Source organism: Triturus cristatus, chromosome 8 (genome assembly GCF_964204655.1).
Source record: "Triturus cristatus chromosome 8, aTriCri1.1, whole genome shotgun sequence".
NCBI lineage: Eukaryota > Metazoa > Chordata > Amphibia > Caudata > Salamandridae > Triturus > Triturus cristatus.
In genome coordinates, this window is record NC_140591.1 from 1,665,329,657 (window position 1) to 1,665,352,776 (window position 23,120).

The following is a 23,120-nucleotide window of genomic DNA, read 5'->3' on the forward strand; positions in this document are numbered from 1 at the left end:
GATGGTCCGTTTCTGCTTTTGGGCTTATTTTTATTTATTTTCCCGGGAGTTTGGCTGTTTTTACTTTGCGGCATTAGAATGGAAAAGACCTTTCGCATCACTCTGTGTCTTCATTTGCATGTCTTTGAAGCTGGGAACGAAGAGATTATAATCTATACTGCCCATCTCAATGTACTTAATTATCTTGGCCTGGTTTCGGTTCTCAGCTGTCACAAACAAGCTGACACTTCACACCATACCAGACTTTCTGTCTTCCGATTTTTTTACCCTTTTCACACATTATTCCCAATTGAAGGGGACTGCGAAGTGGCTGTGTGCGCGTAGCGTGGATGCGGGTAGGAAACCCTTGAATAATAGTGTACATGGGCGCAATGCTTCAGGCTCTTTTATAATTGTCCCTTGTGCCTTTATGAATATATAGCAAATGGCACACCATGTACTGACTTCGTAAGGATAGCAGGATGATTTGATGTGTGAATGAAGTCCCGTAAATATACGATCATACTTGATATCAGCAGCGAGCGTGAAGCGTGTTGATGTGTAAAATGGTATACATTTGCCCAAAACAAACGTTTCTTATTTACAACTGTGCTTGTGTTATAAGGAACATCACTTTAGCCTTTGGTGCTGTTTTGTTGTTGTAACCACATGGGCTCACTGTTTTCGGGTGTTTTATACTTGCAAGCTCTAACTTTATCAATCCCTCTCGAATCTCATCCCATGTTCTAAGTATGTAAAGACGGCAGGATGATTTCATGTTACAATTTCGTGCTGTAACTATACTATCGCAGCTGATGTTAGCAGTGAGCGTGAAAATTCATCATTTTGTAGACAAGCACGCCGTCGTGCATAAAACTAAACATTTGTATTTGAAACTATGCTTGTCTTATAGTGTATATGGGCTCAGTGCTGCAGGCATTTTTTTTTAGTTGTAACTTCTGCCCTTATTAATTCTCAATAAATTTCACATTATATTCCAAGTGTGTAAGGATAGCAGGATGAGCTGAGATAACAATTACGTGCTGACATTATACTATCACACCTGATGTAATCTGCGAGTTTTGCGAGCATTGGAATGGAGTGATTTGGGTCGTAATTACCATCGCAGCTGATGTTAGCAGCGAGCGTGAAAATTCGTGATTTTGTAGACAAGCACGCCGTCGTGCTTAAAACTCAGCATTTGTATTTGAAAATATGCTCGTCTTATAGTGTATATGTGCTCAGTGCTGCAGGCAGTTTTTTTAGTTGTAACTTCTGCCCTTATTAATTCTCAATAAATGTCACATTATATTCCAAGTGTGTAAGGATAGCAGGATGAGCTGAGATAACAATTACGTGCTGACATTATACTATCACACCTGATGTAATCTGGGAGTTTTGCGAGCATTGGAATGGAGTGATTTGGGTCGTAATTACTATCGCAGCTGATGTTAGCAGCGAGCGTGAAAATTCCTGATTTTGTAAGCAAGCACGCCGTCGTGCTTAAAACTCAGCATTTGTATTTGAAAATATGCTCGTCTTATAGTGTATATGGGCTCAGTGCTGCAGGCAGTTTTTTTAGTTGTAACTTGTGCTCTTATTAATTTGAAATAAATGTCACATTATATTCCAAGTGTGTAAGGATAGCAGGATGAGCTGAGATCACAATTACGTGCTGACATTACACTATCACACCTGCTGTAATCTGCGAGTCTTGCGAGCATTGGAATGGAGTGATTTGGGTCCGTAGTTTTAGTGTGCGATGGTCCGTTTCTGCTATTTATTTTGTTTTAATTTATTTTTCCGGAAGAGTTGTACTGCTATTCAGGTCGTTGTATTTATTTTACTGGAAGGGTTTAGCTGTCTTTATTTTGCGGCATTGGAATGGAGTGATTTGGGTCGTAATTTTAGTGTACGATGGTCCGTTTCTGCTTTTGGGCTTATTTTTATTTATTTTCCCGGGAGTTTGGCTGTCTTCACTTTGCGGCATTGGAATGGAAAAGACCTTTCACATCACTCTGTGTCTTCATTTGCATGTCTTTGAAGCTGGGAACGAAGAGATTACAATCTATACTGCCCATCTCAATGTACTTAATTATCTTGGCCTGGTTTCTTTCGTTTTTTAGCTGCCACAAACAAGCTGACACTTCACACCATACCAGACTTTCTGTCTTCCGATTTTTTTACCCTTTTCACACATTATTCCCAATTGAAGGGCACTGCGAAGTGGCTGTGTGCGCGTAGCGTGGATGCGGGTAGGAAACCCTTGAATAATAGTGTACATGGGCGCAATGCTTCAGGCTCTTTTATAATTGTCCCTTGTGCCTTTATGAATATATAACAAATGGCACACCATGTACTGACTTCGTAAGGATAGCAGGATGATTTGATGTGTGAATGAAGTCCCGTAAATATACGATCATACTTGATATCAGCAGCGAGCGTGAAGCGTGTTGATGTGTAAAATGGTATACATTTGCCCAAAACAAACGTTTCTTATTTACAACTGTGCTTGTGTTATAAGGAACATCACTTTAGCCTTTGGTGCTGTTTTGTTGTTGTAACCACATGGGCTCACTGTTTTCGGGTGTTTTATACTTGCAAGCTCTAACTTTATTAATCCCTCTCGAATCTCATCCCATGTTCTAAGTATGTAAAGACGGCAGGATGATTTCATGTTACAATTTCGTGCTGTAACTATACTATCGCAGCTGATGTTAGCAGTGAGCGTGAAAATTCATCATTTTGTAGACAAGCACGCCGTCGTGCATAAAACTAAACATTTGTATTTGAAACTATGCTTGTCTTATAGTGTATATGGGCTCAGTGCTGCAGGCATTTTTTTTAGTTGTAACTTCTGCCCTTATTAATTCTCAATAAATGTCACATTATATTCCAAGTGTGTAAGGATAGCAGGATGAGCTGAGATAACAATTACGTGCTGACATTATACTATCACACCTGATGTAATCTGCGAGTTTTGCGAGCATTGGAATGGAGTGATTTGGGTCGTAATTACTATCGCAGCTGATGTTAGCAGCGAGCGTGAAAATTCATGATTTTGTAGGCAAGCACGCCGTCGTGCTTAAAACTCAGCATTTGTATTTGAAAATATGCTCGTCTTATAGTGTATATGGGCTCAGTGCTGCAGGCAGTTTTTTTAGTTGTAACTTCTGCCCTTATTAATTCTCAATAAATGTCACATTATATTCCAAGTGTGTATGGATAGCAGGATGAGCTGAGATAACAATTACGTGCTGACATTATACTATCACACCTGATGTAATCTGCGAGTTTTGCGAGCATTGGAATATAGTTATTTGGGTCCGTAGTTTTAGTGTACGATGGTCCATTTCTGCTATTTATTTTGTTTTAATTTATTTTTCGGGAAGAGTTGTACTGCTATTTAGGTCGTTGTATTTATTTTACTAGAAGGGTTTAGCTGTCTTTATTTTGCGGCATTGGAATGGAGTGATTTGGCTCGTAATTACTATCGCAGCTGATGTTAGCAGCGAGCGTGAAAATTTCTGATTTTGTAGACAAGCACGCCGTCGTGCTTAAAACTCAGCATTTGTATTTGAAAATATGTTTGTCTTATAGTGTATATGGGCTCAGTGCTGCAGGCAGTTTTTTTAGTTGTAACTTGTGCCCTTATTAATTCTCAATAAATGTCACATTATATTCCAAGTGTGTAAGGATAGCAGGATGAGCTGAGATAACAATTACGTGCTGACATTATACTATCACACCTGATGTAATCTGCGAGTTTTGCGAGCATTGGAATGGAGTGATTTGGGTCGTAATTACTATTGCAGCTAATGTTAGCAGCGAGCGTGAAAATTCCTGATTTTGTAGACAAGCACGCCGTCGTGCTTAAAACTCAGCATTTGTATTTGAAAATATGCTCGTCTTATAGTGTATATGGGCTCAGTGCTGCAGGCAGTTTTTTTAGTTGTAACTTCTGCCCTTATTAATTCTGAATAAATGTCATAATATATTCCAAGTGTGTAAGGATAGCAGGATGAGCTAAGATAACAAATACGTGCTAACATTACATTATCACACCTGATGTAATCTTGGAGTCTTGCGAGCATTGGAATGGAGTGATTTGGGTCCGTAGTTTTAGTGTACGATAGCTCTAAAATTTACAAATGCGAGACCTGTTGCATTGTAAATGCTTGTTTTTGATGTGGGCCATTGTAGAGTGGACGCACCGACTGTAATCGGCGGTGCTCTCCTCACCAAACTCACAGTCCCTCGGCTCTGCCATCGAAAAGCTCTGACCGAAGCCCAGTCTGCCGCGCGGCCTCCCCCGCTTTATCTTTATCATTCAATTTTGTCTATTAAAGGGCTTGATATTGAACATTTGATTGTACATTCTGTTCAAGCTAATTCACCAAACAAAAGGGGGCCGAGTAGAAGGTGGTCTTTCCATCTTACTACAGAATGGGTGCACCCGGAATGTAAACTTCTACCAGTAATTCCCTTAACATATCTAAACTAAAGAGTGAATGCTGCTCAATAAATCATTATTTCCAATATATATATGTATATCATCTGACAACTATAACTTTGTCTCCTGGATGATTTTAATGCCTACCCCTGTTGCTGGGCTCCACTCACTGTGCCAAACGTCCCTGCCTAAGCCCTGGACGCGTGCTCCCTAGTTTTGGCAAACAACAAACCTGCTGATTCCAAAGAGACCTCGGCGTCTAAAACCATGTCTCCCGGCCGCCGTGACGCTCTTCAGCTCACTTGCCTCGTGCTTCTTGCTGGCCGACATCCTCCAGATCCGCCAGTCGACTTACTGGAATCGTGCTAACTCCATCTCCCGAGGTGGTACCGACATGAAACAAAGATAAAGTAGGAATTATCCTTGTGAGACATTTGCATATTGCTCTGCAACCTGTTTTCTACCGAAACAACAAAATAATATAACTAAAGCTATATTACACATTTCCTCCGTGGCTATGCTATTGATCGTCCCCCCCACAGTGCCCCCACCATCTACCGGGCTCACCTTTTGTGCCCCATGCGCACAAATCTGGACCTTGTGCGGATCCGGTGTGATGGATCCCGGTGCTCAGTGAAGGGAAAAAGAGACCGATTCCTCGCCTTGCGGGGCCTTATAAACTGCTGCCCCGTTGGGCGCCACACGATAACGTCATGGGTGCGACCCCTCCAAAGAAGGCCGACTCTCTACCCTTGGCTGCTCCTGCCCGCACCGTGACTAAGGGCGCCCCTCTGCTATGTGCCGGGTGCGCCTTCAGGAAGGAGGCTGGAGAGGGGATGAGGGAGCAATAAATTTGTGGGAGTTGACTGGCCCACCACTAAAATGAAAGCATTTTCTTTATTGACGGGGAAGCTTCGGGGAGCAACAGAGAATGCAATGGAGGAGGTATGCTGCAAACACCAAATTAAAACAGAAATAAAGAAGGCTATGGAAGGAGGGGGGGAGTAAGAAAAAGTACCTGAATCACTTTGGGAGCAGCAGACAGGCACTGCTTAAGTTGAATCAATCTGTGCTTGGTCCCTGCTTCACAGGAAGTGACTTTTCGACCGTACTGCCCAATTAAGATAGCCTTATATCTTCACAAAGTTGATGTGGGCCTATTACATCGTGGCCAAGCTCATTTAAGAGCTATTATACAACTTAATTGGGTATTTCAAACACCAAGATCAGGTTTTGTGCCATTGTCAGTTTCTGAATGAAACAGGCATTTTTGAGCCTTACAATTTGACATTAAAACAAAAATATTATGGTTAAAAATGAATCCACATATACTCTGCTGAGAATTGAGCAAATGTAAGCAGCACCATTTTCAGTTAGTGACAATCCACCTTTTAAAGGGTTAATACACTGCATTATTTCTCTACCTATTACAGCTTTTTATTTTTCATGACTGCCAGAAATATAAATCGTTAGGCGGGTATGAACACATGCACAATTCACATCTGTTCCCCTCATGGAAGTTTCCTTTTTCTTACACGTGTTTAAATTAGGATGACCCTGTGTTTATTAGCACATCTACCTGCAGAAATCTCCTGGGTCACTTTCTTCTGTGTGATACCATTTTGCTGCATGGAATGTGAAGTGGTTTAATGCCAGAGTTAAGTTGTGTTTTATCAGTTAGTCCTACTTCTTCTATCCCCACGCACCATAACCTGCTGAATAATGGTTCCTATTTAACGCAAACCAATGTCACTTGTTGCGGGTTTCAACCTGGCCCATTATACATGATTACAGTTTCTAAAACAATACACTGTTGTGGAAGAACCTTGTACCCACCGCCTCAGCATAAATTCAGAAATGTTCCTTGGCCTAGTATTGATATGAGAGGCATCTATTTTGACTAAATTACTCACAGTGTTACTGCAAAAAGAACTCCCGTTGACGTCTGTGGAAGAGACTTACAATGTGCAGACAGCAAGAATTCAGAGAGTCAGAGGTTGTTACATACGCGTTACCCAATTAACTTTGCTGATATCGTACACACAAAATTTTATCAACAACAGCTGTTATTGTGCATCTTTTTAAGAACATTGGATATGGTCTATTGATTGGATTTAAAGCAGTTATTGGACTAATACCATCATTTTTTCACAATGTATTCTCCAGTCCTTTGGAGGATTTCTGACAATTTTACCTGCCAATTAGCTGTGGTGTTGCCATATCCAGCTGAACAGAGATGCAGAGAAACACTAGCACACTATTTGGTACATATTCTCAACAATGCAGGGAGCGCTACTAAATATCAATAGAGCACTTGAGTGATTTATTTATATGATCATTGAATTAATAATTCATCAGTCTGTCAAGATGGAAAGTTCTTCATTCAATTCATAGATAAACGAGAGCCATAATCTTGGAAAGACTTCTTTTCTTCACATTCAAAAATCCAGCTCAGCTAACTTATTTCATCCCTCCAAGAGGACTTCATCAGGGCTGAAAATAGATACTTACTTAACTACATTTAAAAACATATAAAACACATATAAACATCCACAATTATCAAGGCTCCTGAACCCACGTCTCACATAAGATTAAAGCAAGTTGAAGATTGTGAAACCTTCTTGACCCAAAGACTTATATCATATGTCGTGTTTGTGCCTAACTCTTGCTCTATATTCGATTAATGGCACACTGTATTTTATTTTGTAATTTGTATGCTACGTGCACCCTTGGCTAACACATGAAGGGTGTTATGGAAACGCCATGCATAAGAAATTGAGTTTTGTCTTGGATCCGAGTAGGATTCACAGCTCTAAAACAATGTAAAAACGTTTTAATAAAAATGCATTATGAAGTACAGGTGGCACTGTGAAGGGCCTTTGCGCTCATGATGTGTTTTGTGCAGACTTACCATTTGAATTAGATCCATTCCTACAGGTTGCCTAGAAGATCCTATTGTCTTCTGCACTCCAACTCTTTGGGAAATTCCAGGCATGTGGAACTTGATGTTATTGTTCTATATAGATTCAATGGCAGGGTCCAGGAGGTATGTAGAAACTGCTTTGGGGATATATTTGTGGGGTTGTCTATTTGTGGACAAACCTGGTCAGACCATTCTCACTTTTGATAGATGTTTGAATATACATAGGCTGTTTGCAGAAACATTTGCATCAATTTTTCAAAGTATTCTTTCATTTTGAAAGATAAAGGAAAATCGATAACTCTGTCAAAATCATAACCTTGACAATTCACATTCGTCATATATGGTTGCTTAGATATTGAAATGCTTTCTACCAAACGTAAACATTTTTGCCATTTCATTCTATAAATGCCAATCACCGAAATGTGCACATGAGGCAATCCCATTTTCTAATCAACACTGCAAGAGCTAGTATTGTCACGAGAGCCGTGGACAGTAAGGAGGAACCAACTATCCGAAGTTGAACCATGCTGCTGGAACACTTGCGTCCAGACTTCAGAGAAGGAGCGTCCTCCAATGTTGCTTCAGCGGATGCAGGAGGAGTGTGCAAGGGAGAGGGGGTGGAGCACAGGTGTCTGTAGGGTTGGTGGAAGCTCAGGCGGTGGTGAATGTATACTGGTCCTTGATTCTGCAAGAGCTAGCATAGTCATGAGCTCGGTGGACAAAGGAGCAAATAACTATGCAAAGTTGTACCATGCTGCTCGAAACCCTTGTGAATTTCAGAGAAAGATCTGCAGAATGAAAAGTCTTCACCAAGAAGCAGTGATTGGAATACAAACAAGCACTTGGAATGCAATAGGTCTCACATTTCTGAGAGTTTAAGCTTTTAACACTGTAAATGACAATGCCTTTTATTTATGTTTTAAAAACCAAAACATAAATAACAGGCATTGCCATTTCCAATGCCAATAGCTCAAACTCGTGTAAATGCGAGACCTATTGCACTGCAAATGCTTTTTAGAACAGTCAGGAGAGGTATAAGTCCAGTCCCTAGCACCCACTGATTAAAGTCAGTTTTGACAGTGCACTGATTAAAGTCAGCTGTAGGCAGTACACTATTGTAGTAGTTTCTGTGATTTTCTTGTAAGTTCACTTCATTCTTGTCTGACTTGGGGCAGTCTTGAGTAGAGTGTTCCGCTCCAATCTTAAATGTAGATTGGTTTTGTGGTGCTAGAACCCTAGTTTAGTTCAGGATTCTTAGTTCAGGAAAAGCCAAATCTTGTCTCCTTCAGGAATTTCAGATGGTCTTGTATGTTTTGTTATCTTTGTTGGTATGAAGTGTCAGTGTTTTGCCAACTGTACTGACGATGTTCTACATATGGTAATTTTCTTATAGGATGAAATGATTAGAAAAGGTGCTCGTCTTGACCAGAGTGCTCAGTTCTTTGAATACCTTTAGAATTTAACTGGTAGGAAATATGAACCGTTAATGTGGACAATGTATAGTCCCTTAAATAGTCTAGCTATAGGTAGGCAGTGTAAAGCTAGAAACACTGGAGTGATGTGCTCCATTGGGAAAGGGCATAATAGCTGTCTTGCTGTGGTATTTCAAATCCTTTGTAGTTTATGGCGTACAAATACAGGAGCAAATAGGTACAGGTAATTTGTATAGGTTACTTACAATATCACAAGGCTGAGAATTGCCTGTAATTTCTGTGGGTATCGTAGGTGAGGAAAGATGAATCACAGCGTTCACTTTGGGTAGAATGCACACTTTGTGGCTTGATTGACATGTAGCATCAGGAATAGGTCAATGGTTATGCTGAGGTTTCTCACTTCCATTGATGTCACTGGTAATGTCTCTGTCTCTTTGGGACATACTGTTGTTGGTCTGTATTTCTTCCAGTGTCCAGAAGTCATGATCTTTGTTTTGGGGCAATAGAGTCCCAGGTGGTTGATCATCATCTATTCATTACCAGCATGGAGAAACTTGCTAAGTATTGATGATTCTAGGTTACTAGGGTTTTCAACTTTCAGGATAATGCTTGTGTCATCTGCTTTGCTACAGCATGCTAGGTTGAATTAGCTGCTCAGTGTGGTAAAGGAGTGTGATGGAGGCTATATATGAGTGGTGAGATGATTTCACCCTCTGGGATGACTGAGTGTGAGGAATAGGGAGAGGAAATGAATGGTGGTATTGAAACCATGCTTTGCTTATCCTTGAAATAGGAGGAGATATGCTTTAGGATACTTCCTCATATGCTGAGTATTTCTGGGCTAACTAGTAGTGTCTGGTGAGGATCATAATTTACAATTATACAAGATATGATGTATACCCAAAAAGTTAAAAGTGTGTACATTTAGGAAGGGATGAAGTAGAGAATACAAAATCCAGTGCTTAATGTATTCAGGTGGCTTTGACACAAAGCAAGAGAGGGAAGTTAGAAAAGGGCGAAGGAAGGGAGTGGAAAGTAGGAAAACAGTGATAAATGGAAAGGGCAGGGATGAAAAAGAACCTGCAAGAGTGAGATAATGAGACAAGAAGTAAGAAGTGTTGAAAGAAAGGGGGACAAAGTAGGATCAAAGCTAGGCAGGCTTGGAATTTGTAAACCCAGCATTCGGAAGTGGTGGCAGAAGATACCACACAAGTTAATCACTATCAAAATTCTATAACTGGAGAAGACATAAATACACACAGATGAGCTGCAACTGAATATGCATGCATAATTGCCACCCCTGATCCTTTTAACGCAGGGTGCCTGCTATACAAGAGATCTGAAGGAGAAAACATGTTGAAAGAAAATGTTGACATTTTCTCATTCCGGCAAAATAAAGATTAATAATAATAATATTTTTTAAATAATGTCTAAGAGCTTGAAATAATATTTGTTACTCCTTCATGAAGAAATCATTTTATTTCAGGTCATGACATAATCGCCTCGAATTTGGCGCAACAGCAGCATAAACAACATTTCTTCCAGTCTTCTTCGGCATTAGCTAACTCGGTTTTTAGATCTAAGCTGTCAAAATCACAACATACCAAGTCCCATGCACACCTATATAAAAGCACGACTACCGCTTAAGGCCCGCTCTGCATCGGGCAATAAGTACATCCTCAGGCCAAAATCCAAAATGGGGTAAGAGGCTGCTTTCTTGGACAGGTAAGCAGATAGTCATATTCTATCACCCCCCGCCTGTAAACAAATTCTCCACCATAAACTTCCCCAACATTGTTCTGCCTAATCCTCCTCCCCAACCCCTATTTACGTCCCCTGCCTACCTCTTGCCTTATTCCTCGCTCCCCTGTTTCCCTCTGACCGAAGCTATTCTGAATGCTCCCAACCCTTCCTGCTTGTCTTGATCTTATCCAATTCTGCCACCAGGAAAAACCCTGACCTAGGTCTTTTTCCTGTCCCCCCTTATGGAAGCTTTTGTTATAGAAACGTACACTGTCGTCAAACAGGTACAAACTTTTAAAATATAATTACCCAAATTAAATCGCAAATTTCAAATAATACAAATAGAGGAGAAGAGAAGCTGTCACCCAACAGCTTTTGTTAACGCCAAGCTTTTACCTGTAAGGTTTTGCAATCAAACAATGAATGCCAATGATGGAACAAAAGCAGTTTAAATCCCTGTTCACTTTTCCTCTTGCTCTTTCTACCACACTGAATCTCCGCTGTCAATAACAGCTTTGTATTATCCCATATTTCTGTCACCAATTCCAGATCAGCCTTTATTTCTATAAGAACCCCCAGGCCAGATAGCTGCACAAGGTCATTTTCCCCAAGGTGAAAAAATATAACTTGCTGTTGATTTTTGCTGACATTTCACTTATTAAAAGCATTAACTGATCCCACTTTGTGCCACTTTTACCCACCCAAACAACAGAAACTTTATCTGAACAAAAACCCAAATTCTTCACAAAATGTCTCTTTTCAGCTTGCTTTGCGGCTCATTTAATGAAAGAATGTCCAACTATCCAAAACGGCTTGAACGAAAATTCGAAGTCCACCTTCACACCTAGAAAGAAATAACATTTAACATTCTTGTGATATATTTAAGAATCTTGGGGGTATATTAACATGGGCCGGCGATAAATATCACAAAGCGCCCTTATCGCTTGCATATTTATTGCAGGCTATCTCTGGAATTTATCAACCGGTTAGCGCGTTATCAACAACGCGCATCGCCGAGGCGATAACAATTCCAGAGATAGTTGGGATATCGCAGTTTTCCATGGTGGAAAACAGCGATATCCTAGATGATAGGGCCTGTGGTCTTAGCCACAAAATCCACCCCCCATGTTAGGTATGCCGGAGTCAGGAATTTAACAGATGTTAAATTCCTGCGTTAAGGCATACTTAACGCGATTTTATTTATCGCTAACCCTCATTATCGATGCGAGGCGATGCGTGTGAAAAAGGGGCGATACGTTAAGGAATCACGCGCTAGCATGCCCTTGATGATAATGCGATAATATTATCGCCGCTTTACGCCCGAAAACGGGCTCTAAAGCGGCGATAATATTATCGTCGCCCCTTGATAATATGCCCCTAAATCTCTAATGTATCTAGGCAGCAGTCAGAAAACCAACGTCCCAATTTCCTAACGTCTTTGAGTGAAAACCCACCACCTTAGACGCCGTACCAATCCTAAAAAAGTGGATACCAACATTGAAAAGGTTTTTCCCCCAATTTTTCTTTTTTTTTTTCTTTTTTAAGTCTTCCACAAAATTGCCAGCAGTTGGAAAGCCTTGGGAGGAGAGTCATCTTGATGCCTGAAAACAAATTGAAAAGCAGCGCCTCCCACCTTTACTAACTCTGACCTGGCTTTTATAGGGCATAACAGTCCTATTCTTTGCAAAAATATTTTTGAACCTTTACAGACCTGATCTGTTATGGAACTCTCAAGAAAAATACCTAATGGATTTTTTTTTTTAAGATCATCATTTTCTGCCTTGCCTAGCAACTTGGAAATTCTGCAAGCATAAAAAAATAGCCAGATCATGCATAACTTGAATAAACAGTACTCGAATTCAGAGAAACAAATCAATTGCAAACCTCTTGTTATGTTATATAAAAGTTTCAGTGAGATTGGCTCTCGCATGAATTGCACTCTCTTTTATATTTTTGCCCATCCTTGGAGAATCCTTCTTCCCATTTACCTGCTGATGGTTTGTATCCCCAAAAGAACTTCCCATAAAATAACACACCTACTAATTTCCCTGCTATTGTGGTGGAGGAATTATTCTTTTCTATGTTAGTCATGATGAAATTAGTTGTGTCGTCCCTACGTTTCTCCATCCCTTTGTTGTTATTAGTTCTATAAGAAGCGCTTGAGTCTAGGAATTCTAACCATGCTCTTCTACAGGCTAATTTGGTGTGTTTGCCAGAGAGTTCTCAATAAGTTGCTGGGCTACCAATTTGCTAAATCCCATGCCTCCTTGGGCACCTGAGTCTTCTGCAGATCCGCTCCGGGTGCTAAACCACGGAATCTCTGCTACTGAAATGAGATAGCGCATCTGCAATGTTATTGTCAGCTCCAGGTATGTGCCTAACTTTGAACGCAATGTTAAACATTGAGCAGCCCAACATAAATCTTTGCCGTATTTTCATAAATTTTTTGTTGTCTGTGGCCCTCTGACCGTTCACCCAGTCCACTACTGTTCTATTATCTACATGAAACAACACTGTCCTGTTCGCTAGGCTCTTCCCCGAAACTGACAATGCTACTTACCAATGGAAAGAATTCAAGAAAGGCTTTACCTTTCTTGTATGATACCCAGTTGGATGACCACTGCTCTGCACGCCATTTCCCACCCCAAAACAGACCAAATCCGTATGCACCAGAAGCATCTGAAAGTAATTACGTCTGCCAGACCAAATCTTTGTCCAATGACCAGATTGTGACGCCATTAAATGCTCGTAGGAACATCAACCAAACTTTCATGTTAGCTCTCATGCCAGCAGATATCATGATTCTGTGATGTGTCAATTTAACGCCTGACATGGAGAAACCAAGTCTCCTACAAAAGGATCTGCCTGCCCTCGCACACGGCACGCAAAATTTAGATGCCCCAATAGGCATTGAACCCCAGACAGTGTCAGCTTATCAGACTTTCTTGCATGCTCAAAAATATTGATCCATTTTTTTTTTTTAATCTATCTCAATACCCAGATATGTCAAGAAACAATGAGGATCTTCGGTTTTTTTCTTCTGCTAATGGCACTCCCAACTCTTTAGCCACCATTTCAAAATCTCTCTAAGCTTTGACGCACTGTTGCGAGACGGGCGCACAGATGAATAAAAAATCATCTAGATAGTGTGTCACGCCCATGTGTCCAGTTCAGAATGAGAAAACCCATTGTAAGAAAGTGCTAAAAGTCTTAAACAACTTGCACGAAATTGCTCAACCCATAGGGAGTGCTATGTCTATGAAAAAATGGCCTTCAAAATAAATACCTAGCAATGAGGAATCTGACGGATGCACAGGCAATAGCCTAAAGGCAGCTTATATGTCGCATTTTGCAAGCTCGGTATTGGCACCCATTTTTCTTATCATGCCCAGTGCTGTGTCAACTGAAGAAAATTTGACCATGGTATCCTCTTTGGCGATAAAATCGTTGACAGAAAGACCTTGAGGCCATGATAAGTGCTGTATCATTCTAAATTCCTCTTCAGTTTCCTTAGGCATTACCCCTAGAGGAGAAACAATAAGGTCTTGCAATGGCCATGATTCAAACGAGGTCTGCCATCCTCCCTTCCTTCGCTTCCATCAATAGCTTTATTCTTACTGGCTGAGGAAATTCATTGACATATTTTAAATTCCTGGCGGATCTGCGGCATCTAGACCCTTGAAAACCCAGCCTAAACCCTTCCTTGAACCCCTATTCCAACATTGTTGACTTTGTTTGTATCAGGGTAGAATTTTAACCAAAAGCACAAAACCTCCGCAATAATTAGTGTAAAAGCCTTTGTTCCTAGGCTAAAATACATGGCCTCTCCCTCTGTTCAGGCTAAAACCTCCCCATCTGGGCTGGTCTCCAAAGCATTCCAAGATGGCATGTTTTCCACCGCCCTGGAGCCTTCATGTTTATATTAGCAAGAGTTCTTCTGACAGAAACCCCTGTTAAAGTTCCAACAGGCACCTTTTGACACGAAAGTTTGTGATTTGTTCCAAATCCCCACTCCCCCCCAATGTGGGTCTGCTCTGAAAAAGCCGACGAGCCACCGCCAGGCCACTTGCGGTGTGCATGGAAGGTGGAGGCCTCTGAGGGTACAACCACTGAACCCAGAGTTCGTTATCCACCTCTCCCCATGGTTTTTCCGGAATTAGTACTAATCTGGCTCGGAACTCCTCATCGTGATGGAGCCACGCATAACCTCCAAATTCGGTATAAGCTTTCTTTATTGTGTCTAAATATTGCCACTAATCTGTCGGGAAACTTTTCACAGTATACGTTAGTGAAAAATAAGGAAAGCTGATGTCCATGAATCAATAGTCTGTACCCTTGGCCTCTTTGCTAATTCCCATGCCTCTTCTCTTGATCCTTCCTTGGACTGTATTTTCTATGAAGTAATTTAAAAACATCGACGAACTCCCCTTTCAAAAAATTTTCTTTGGTAGCTTATTTAAATGAGAACTTAAGGGCATTAATAATCCCATGTACAGTAATCATTTAAACCTTATAGTAACTTGTTTTCTCACTTTCAATTTTGCTAACCTTTTCAGGGCTTTCTACAGCATTGCCCTTAAAATCATTAGTCTGCTTTTCATCAACCAGTTGCTTAGATGTAACCTTTGACAACTGTGCATACTTTTTTCTTTCTTCAATACCTACATTTTTGTCAGCGCATAACTTTTTATTATGAAAAACAGGTACATTTAGAAACCAGCTTTATTGCTGCGATATTCTGAAGCTTACCCCCCACCAAACATGGTGACCAGGCTACGCCCCTCCATGCCCTCAAACACAAATAAGTGCAAGAAATAAAACATGAAAAGCTGGTCAATCGTGTTGGTATCGCAGGAGGGAATTGACGTGTAACACCTGCTGTGATCATTTCAAGTGCTTGTTATTACAGGTAAAAGGATAAGGGCAGGTTTTGCCGCCGACAACTGTTTCCATTGTGTCTTTGTAGCTACTACTGTTCTTTCACTTCGCCTCTCGCTCACAGTCCCTTTCTGCCTGTGTCTCACACCCTCTCCCCGTCTGTCGCATAGGCATGATGGCTGAGACGCGTTTGCTCAAAGCTAGAATAGTGATGCTGAGCAGCAGCTATGCCTGCTCGAGCACAGGAGCAGCTTCCACCACAAAGGAAACAAACAGGCCCAAACCAGCTCTCAAGGCGGGCATCGACTCGCAGCCCTGAACTCGCTAAAACCCGCGATCTGCACTTCCGATAACAAAGCCTCCTCCCAGAAACAAAACTGCGCGGCTCCTTCATCGGAAACCACGCCACTTCCTGCCAGCCTTTGCGGCCTGCAAGCAGTTGCTCTTCATTAGCCCGCCGTTTACAGCAGAGGGACACTAGTTAAGTTTAATTGATTTGTAGTTGAGCAGTGCTGCACTCAAGCCACAGGAAGTGAGGTATCATGATTTCTGCCGAATTAGAAGGCAGCAAACGAAAGTGACCATGCTCTTAACCTATGGTAAGTGTGGGCGGGCTAAAAGCCCCTTCTGATGTTTTTTTTTAACACATTAGATCGTTGCCATAGTGACAGCGCATGCACGCTGCCTGCAGGCTCGACCTAAAAATGATTACTTTAAATAATTGTATTTCTGTTGGCTGCTGTGAAAAGGAACAAAATGGTAGTCAAAGTGTAGTCAAAAGGTATTAAGTCATGGTGTTGTGTTCTCTAATCATATGTTTAGCTTGTTTCCAACATGTGAACAAAGCAAATTCCTAGTGCAAGTGCAGTAACTATGGGAATAGAACTTCCAAACTGAATGACACAAAAATGTAATGAAACATCTACCCACATAGCAGGCCCATCTCTCTAGTTGCAGGCCGTGCACAGTGTGGGGCGGCTGCCTGTAGTGGAAGTTTTGCTCCTGCAGCTAATCCCCACTGCACACCACGGTAGGGCAGTGGCGTCACATTTGCTTCCACAGGTCTTGCAGTTTTGGGCCCCCTGACCTCCAGGGGGCACCCTCTGGCACTGTGCACGGGCTGCCGGCCCCTGGCTGGAGAGCTCCTGACTGGGTCAGGAGCCCTCTATGTACTTTGCAGGGGGTCCCCTCAACTTTCGTCATGCCACCGCTGCAGGGAGGGGTTACCCACAGAGGGTGGATTGCCTCCGTAGTGTGCCCGGTTACGCATGGCTGAAGGCTGTGGAGGCCAGTCCGAGTGGCAAACCCCACTGTACATGGCTAAGGGTAGAGGTGGGCAAGCTAGAGAATTTCAGGGAAGAGCTGAGTAAGGGCCAAGCTAGGGCTCAAGCTTGCCTCAAAGAGCACAAGTACAAGCTGAGCCAACAAAAATGAAATCAGCATGAAAACCATGTTTACTCTTTAGTACTAGTTCCTGTTGTTTTGCTTATCATATTGCTGCGTGTCTGTCTATCTCCACTCTCATCTTCTATGTTTCACTTTTTGTCCACCACTTTCCCTTTTTCCTGTACTCAGTCTCGTTATTCACTTAGTGGTGGCTCCTCCACTATGGCGGAGGACTGTCGCCCCACTGAACAGAAGGAAAACTAAAATTATAATAACTAGTGCTATTATCATTTTAGTTTTCCTTTGCAATCAGTGGCTCTCAGTGTGTGGCGTGGCATGGCTGGGCACAGCAGGGGAGAGGAGGGAATTGCACTCCTTAAGTGGGCATGACTACTTGACCGGCCCTCTTGGGCCGGCCAAACAGTCATGCGCACTTTGCATCTTCCTTGCATTTTACAGCCTGGTGAGGAACATGCAAAGCCTCCCATTCCCCCATCTGAACGCCGATCCATGGTGCCCGGACCAATTACAACGCTGCATTGCAGTGTTGTGATTGGCTCAGGGGAACTTGGGCGCCTGGTTGTTCCAGTTGCTAGCCGGGACAGGAAGAGACCGGAGGAGAGGCGGGTGCCGGATGTTGTAGGTAAGTGGTTTATTTTTTATTTTGTATTCATCCTCGTCCCCTGTCTCTGCCCTCCCTTCCCCCACCTCACCACCCAAATCCAATAGCAGCCACTATTGTATTCACTCTCCATTCCTATACCTCCTTTCTCTCTAACATAATTCACGCCCATCTTCCTTTATCCCCAATCTCAGACTCTTCCCGCCATGTTCTTTGCACTCTAATACCTCTCCCTCCTCGCTCTCTAACTTAAAATTGAAACCGGGGCAAGAGTTCAGAAAATGAGGCTTGTAACCACGAACAACATCAGTGCTAATAACTGCACTTTATGCTTCACAAGCAGTAAGGAAAGTGCTTTGTGTAAATATGCATAACATAACATGTTCAGCATATATATACAGGAATAGCGGCTACACAACACAGCAGAGAGTGGTACATGTCACATAACATAACACCATTTAGAATGCATTCACAAAAAGACAACATAACTAGCATCCACATATCAGACAACAGTTACGTTGTGTATAACAGACAGCAGGTACACAGCTCCCTCCTGTCCCAGGTGCACCAGTCTTAGGGTTAGCAAATGAAAAGCCCAGCAGGTGTGATTGTGCTGATGATGGTGGGTGAACCAAGAGGGCTGGCACTGGCATGGCACACCCTCTTTAAGTTTCTTTCAGAGGCAAGTGCTCTGCAAATGTCTGAATTTCTTCTGCTGATGAGTTCCTTTAGAGAAAATATAATTGCCCTGGTGAAGTTTGCATTGTCCAGACCTGAGAGGGTGTGGGTTGAGGGGGTTCTTAAAAGGTCGAAGGGCCTTTGCCTTCACACTGCTTTCCAGACAGCAAAATAACACAGCGAGTTGAGCCCTCATTGCTGCCATTTGTTGTGATCTGCAAAGTACAACTGTTGGCAAAGCCAAAGCAGCCTTTCACATCTCTCCAGTGCAAACAATGATCACTGCTACAGAGGCATTGAGTGTGATCTCCTGAGAAGTCCTAAAATATTTTGAGTGGATTATCTCTGCATAAATAATTACTGTTGATTATCAATATTTCTGACAAAGACTCACTTTAGATGGTTAGTGAAGGGGAGCAATATGTTTTTATCTATGCTAGTGCAAATATTACCCCAAAAAAAGCCTTGCTCCCTTCTAGCCTCCAGTGACAAAAACAATCTGACTTATGAGGGGTAAATTGCACGTTTTCTTGTACCAACAATAATACCTCGATTAATATTGGATTCTCATAACATTTTCCAGCACTTTGTGTTTCATCCTATTAGCAGTTTTAAACACTTCTAGGATGTGGCTTTGTCTCCATTATTTTTAATGATTATATTCATTCCTTTAGAATAAATCCCATACTTAGTGCAAATGTCATGCAGCACACTTGGGGGCATATTAACAAGGGCTTTATCTCCGCTGTTTTAGCTTTAAAAGCCAGAGATACAAATATCGCCCTATCAACAACAGGGTGCTAACATGCAAAATCGCATGTTAGCACCCTTTTTCACTACGCTTCCCTTTGCATCTCTAATGAGATGCAAAATGGGCGTTCCAGAGCAAAATAATAGGAGAAATGTCGTTAAGCGACATTTCTCCTATTATCAAGCTTCACGCTAACCCTGTTAGAGACAAAAAAAGCAGCGCTAACCACGGTTAACGCTGCTTTTTTACGTCTGCTAATGTTCAGACTTAGCCATGTAATCCAATGGGAGGTGGATTACATGGCTAAGTCCACCATGGGCTCTCAACAAGGATATCCCTATCCTTGTAGTTTTATCGCTGCATTACCAGCGATAACCTCCCAAAATGCCGCTACTCCTGGATTTTTTATTGCCTAGGGGGTTAGCGTTGTTAATAACGCGATAATCAGGCGATATTATTCAGCGATAGCGGGTGTTAAAAAAATTAACGCTAAGCGCCCTTAGCGTTAATTTTCCCTGTTCCTTGTTAATATGCCCCCATGTCCTTATATAGACATTTCTCAAACACAAATGGCTCTATTTTACACTTTTTGCTTTGGGTCCGTCTCCAAGGTGGGCCATTAAACCAGTTGCCTAATTTCCAAATGTCCCACAATGAATTTGATTAGACTGGTAATCCTCGAAACAGTATACTTTTCAGATTGTGGAGGACTAATTTTTCTGAAGAATGTGGACGCGTTTCGATCAGGTAACTATATATAAGAACTTTGAATCCTTTAACTTAGAAAAAAGAAAATAACCCTATGCCCAGGCAGGGCTTTAAATACAACTGCACATATATAAATATATATTTACATAAACAGAAACTCATTGTGTGCGTGACTATATGGTGCCAAAAAGAAAGAAGTGGTGACTCTAGAGCAATGAATTTACATCTTGTAGGAAAGTTTTTCGAAGGTCGTCACCTGTGGGGGCATAACTGATGTAGGGTGGGGTGAAATTAGATCTATTAAAAAAATAGATTTCCAATCGTATTTTCCTAAACAAAAATGTAAGATTTCTACCTTCGATTGGACAGGGTCTTGGCTCCCTGCAGGTACAAAGGACAAGCCTTTAATCAGTAGGAATATTTCTGCCTCTGATAATGTCTGTTGCAATCTATTCTAGATGAGGATATCTTCTAATCCTACCAATATTATGTTTTCCTGCATGTTTGTACTGCTCCCTGGAATGTGGCTCCGCCTATGGCACCCCCTCGTCCACTCTGTGTCGCCTTCCGCCTCTCCCTAAAATAGAATGTCCTGCCAAACACAGCAGTGTTGAGGATGTGCCACAGAGGGCCTGTTCATGAGTGGGACAGGGGCTCATGTGTTCTGCACCCCTCCACATCCTTCCTCCCCCATCTACTCTCCTTGCAGAGTGCTTTTGGGCATCAGATACAGCTTTTAGGATTTTAAGAAAATCACTGCCTGTCATCACTATCATTATTACACATCTTTATTTCGGCTGTGTGCCATAAAACCACACAACATTTAAATCCAATTAAAATATTAAAACAAGGTCATTGAATAAATACATGATACATTAAAACAGTCAATCTAAAATCGGTATCTAAATTAATAATAGTGGTTAAAATTCATCTCTAGCTGAGTAATACAAAAATTATACCACATCTATGGGTTGAGTATACACATTTCTCGTTAACCATTCAGAGCAGGTTACAACGAATGAGTTCAAATCATGGGGGTCCCTGTACCCTGGTTGACCAGGAAAGGGGCAGGCTTTCCTTGCTTGTTTAATCACTCTAGCCCAATTGGCGGTAAATGTGGCGAGCGGTAATGTGCTGTACCTGAACTGTAGGTATAGCTTCCTTGCTAGTGGAGGCTCAATCAAAATCTAGAAAGTGCTCAAATTTAAACTCAATCTTGTGCCAAAAGAAAAGAATGGGCCAAGATACCAAAGGAGGGTTGTGCAGGCAAAAGGCTTGTCATATACTGAGTGAAGTTCCCCTTTAAAGTACCCTTTTTAGATCCTTCCATAGGTCCCCACGACCTATCCTTCTCAATGTCTCTTTTTTATACATAATCCAGGATATTCTTCCTGCACCGGGAATTCCTAGAACTTCCTTCAGGCCCTCTCGGTAGGAGCTAAGCTCAGGTGTGGCCCATGTGTGTTTCCAAAATAGAATTGGTCTAACTCCTATACCCTCTGAAAATGGCCTTAGCCTCTGTCATCTCCCTTACAGCGCCTTGTTATGTTATGTTACGTTATGTGTATTTGTAAAGCGCTTTATCCAGATCAGGCAGAGGGAGAAAAGTATTGTGAAAACTCCATCTACAGACAGTAGGACAAATAAACCAAACGATTCATTCTAAGCACCTCCCACTTATAACTACAAAACCTTTTACTACCTCAGACGCCCTTTCCATGCCACTGCATTTTTTATCAGCGATTAACACATTTATGACTTTTTAATAAGGTGTGTCTGTTTATTTATTGTTCGCAAGCTGCAACTTGAGTACACAGTCTCACTCACTGGCCCAGGTGTGCACTATTCCTTCTCAATAAACAATTGGCTAGATTTACATACATTATGTGCTGTGTTTGAATCACAAAAGTGATCAAATGTTTTTTTTGTTATTGACTAGTTGCTTTGCATTACTTAGCGTCAACAGGGCGTTACATGGGTGATACATGGGTATTTCCATGCAGCCTGCCATGCTTTTTGACGCAAAACCCTTCATATAAAAATTTGAGTCCCAATTTTGCATAAAAAATGAACTGCACTTGAGAACAGGCATTAAAAGGAGAGATGTTTTATTTCTTCTTTGTTTGCAGACTTTGCATGTGTGCTTCACTGTGCAACACACATACAAAGTAGGAAAGGTCTTAAGTTGTCTAGGCATAGTATTTTGTACAGGAAGTGGACCCTTTCAATACACAACCTATGCTAGACTCACACACACACAATTGCACTATGGTGAAAAGGTTTGTGCGTGGCCCTCAGCAGCAACATTCACGCCGGCGCAAGGGAGGGGGGGGAGAGTGTCATATTTCTGCAAATATGGTGCTCTCCTTCTCTCTCCTTCGGTTGTTAATTAGCAGAGTATGTTTGGCTGCTACACTGTGTTGCTTGACAATTAAGTAATTCTTATCCAATGTGTCTTTGTTGGTGTTTCTTAGAGTTTTAACACAATGTTAGTTTTCTTGTGTTAAACCTATAAGAAACACGAAGAAGGATGCTGATGTAAAGTTTATGCTCATTATCTTGTACACATCAGATTGTCAGCTGTCATGCTTCAGATTGTCAGCTGTCTATCATGGCTGTGATGACATCTGAGGGTTCTAGAATGGATAAGCGAGCTTGGTGGTGGAGAGAATCTTGAGGAGCGGAGTAAGAGGCAGTTGGGTGGCTGAGCTGTTGTACCTTTATACTTATGAATAAAGAACCTATGGAAATCTACTTACTCTCATCTAATCTTTGATGGAAGAATCAACTATTTAACACTGGCGACGACTGGGAAAAGCAGCTCAACTCCAGCCTGGAAAATCTCTGTTTTAACCAAATCTACATTTCAAAATCTTTAAAAAAAGACAAAGAGGGAAGACTGGCTAGATACTGAAGTTTTATCTGAGATGCCGTACTGTGAGGTAAACTACAGATAGAATCAAGTACTCTCCGTTCCAGGAGCCCTTTCAAGGCTTTCAAGTAAGACTTTCACTTTATTTGAAGCGCGCCCTCCAAGACTCACTTCGTAATCTTCTCAAACTATACTTGTCAGCTTTTGACTGCCAAATATCTAAGTTTTTGTTTTCTTTTGTGTTATTACCGAACTTTCAACGGTTAAAGTTGGTTACTTTCAATTACCTTCTGTCTCACGCGCGTAAATGCCTCGTAAGTCTCTGATGTACGTTGATGCCCGTGAGCCTTGTGATGCGCGTGGAGGTCCCGTGAGCCCCTGATGCGCGTGGATGCCTCGTGAGTTACTGATGCGCGTTCATACTTTGGCAATCTCAGATGATGTCTCTTCATTCGATGTCCTGTAACCCTCTGAGGTTTGTGGTCTGACGACGTCTTCCCATTGTCTAACTCGTCACTGGAACGCAACGTCGCGCTACCAAGGATCTTCTTCTATGACCTATGCGCATGCTCGCGCTCTCATTGCAGATTGGTTGGTGTCTTCTCCGTGGTTACTTAGCAACGCAGACGCTCAGAGTTTGTGTTTCACTTGCGTGCTGTACGTAATCCTTCGCGGTGAATTTAGCGCGTACTGT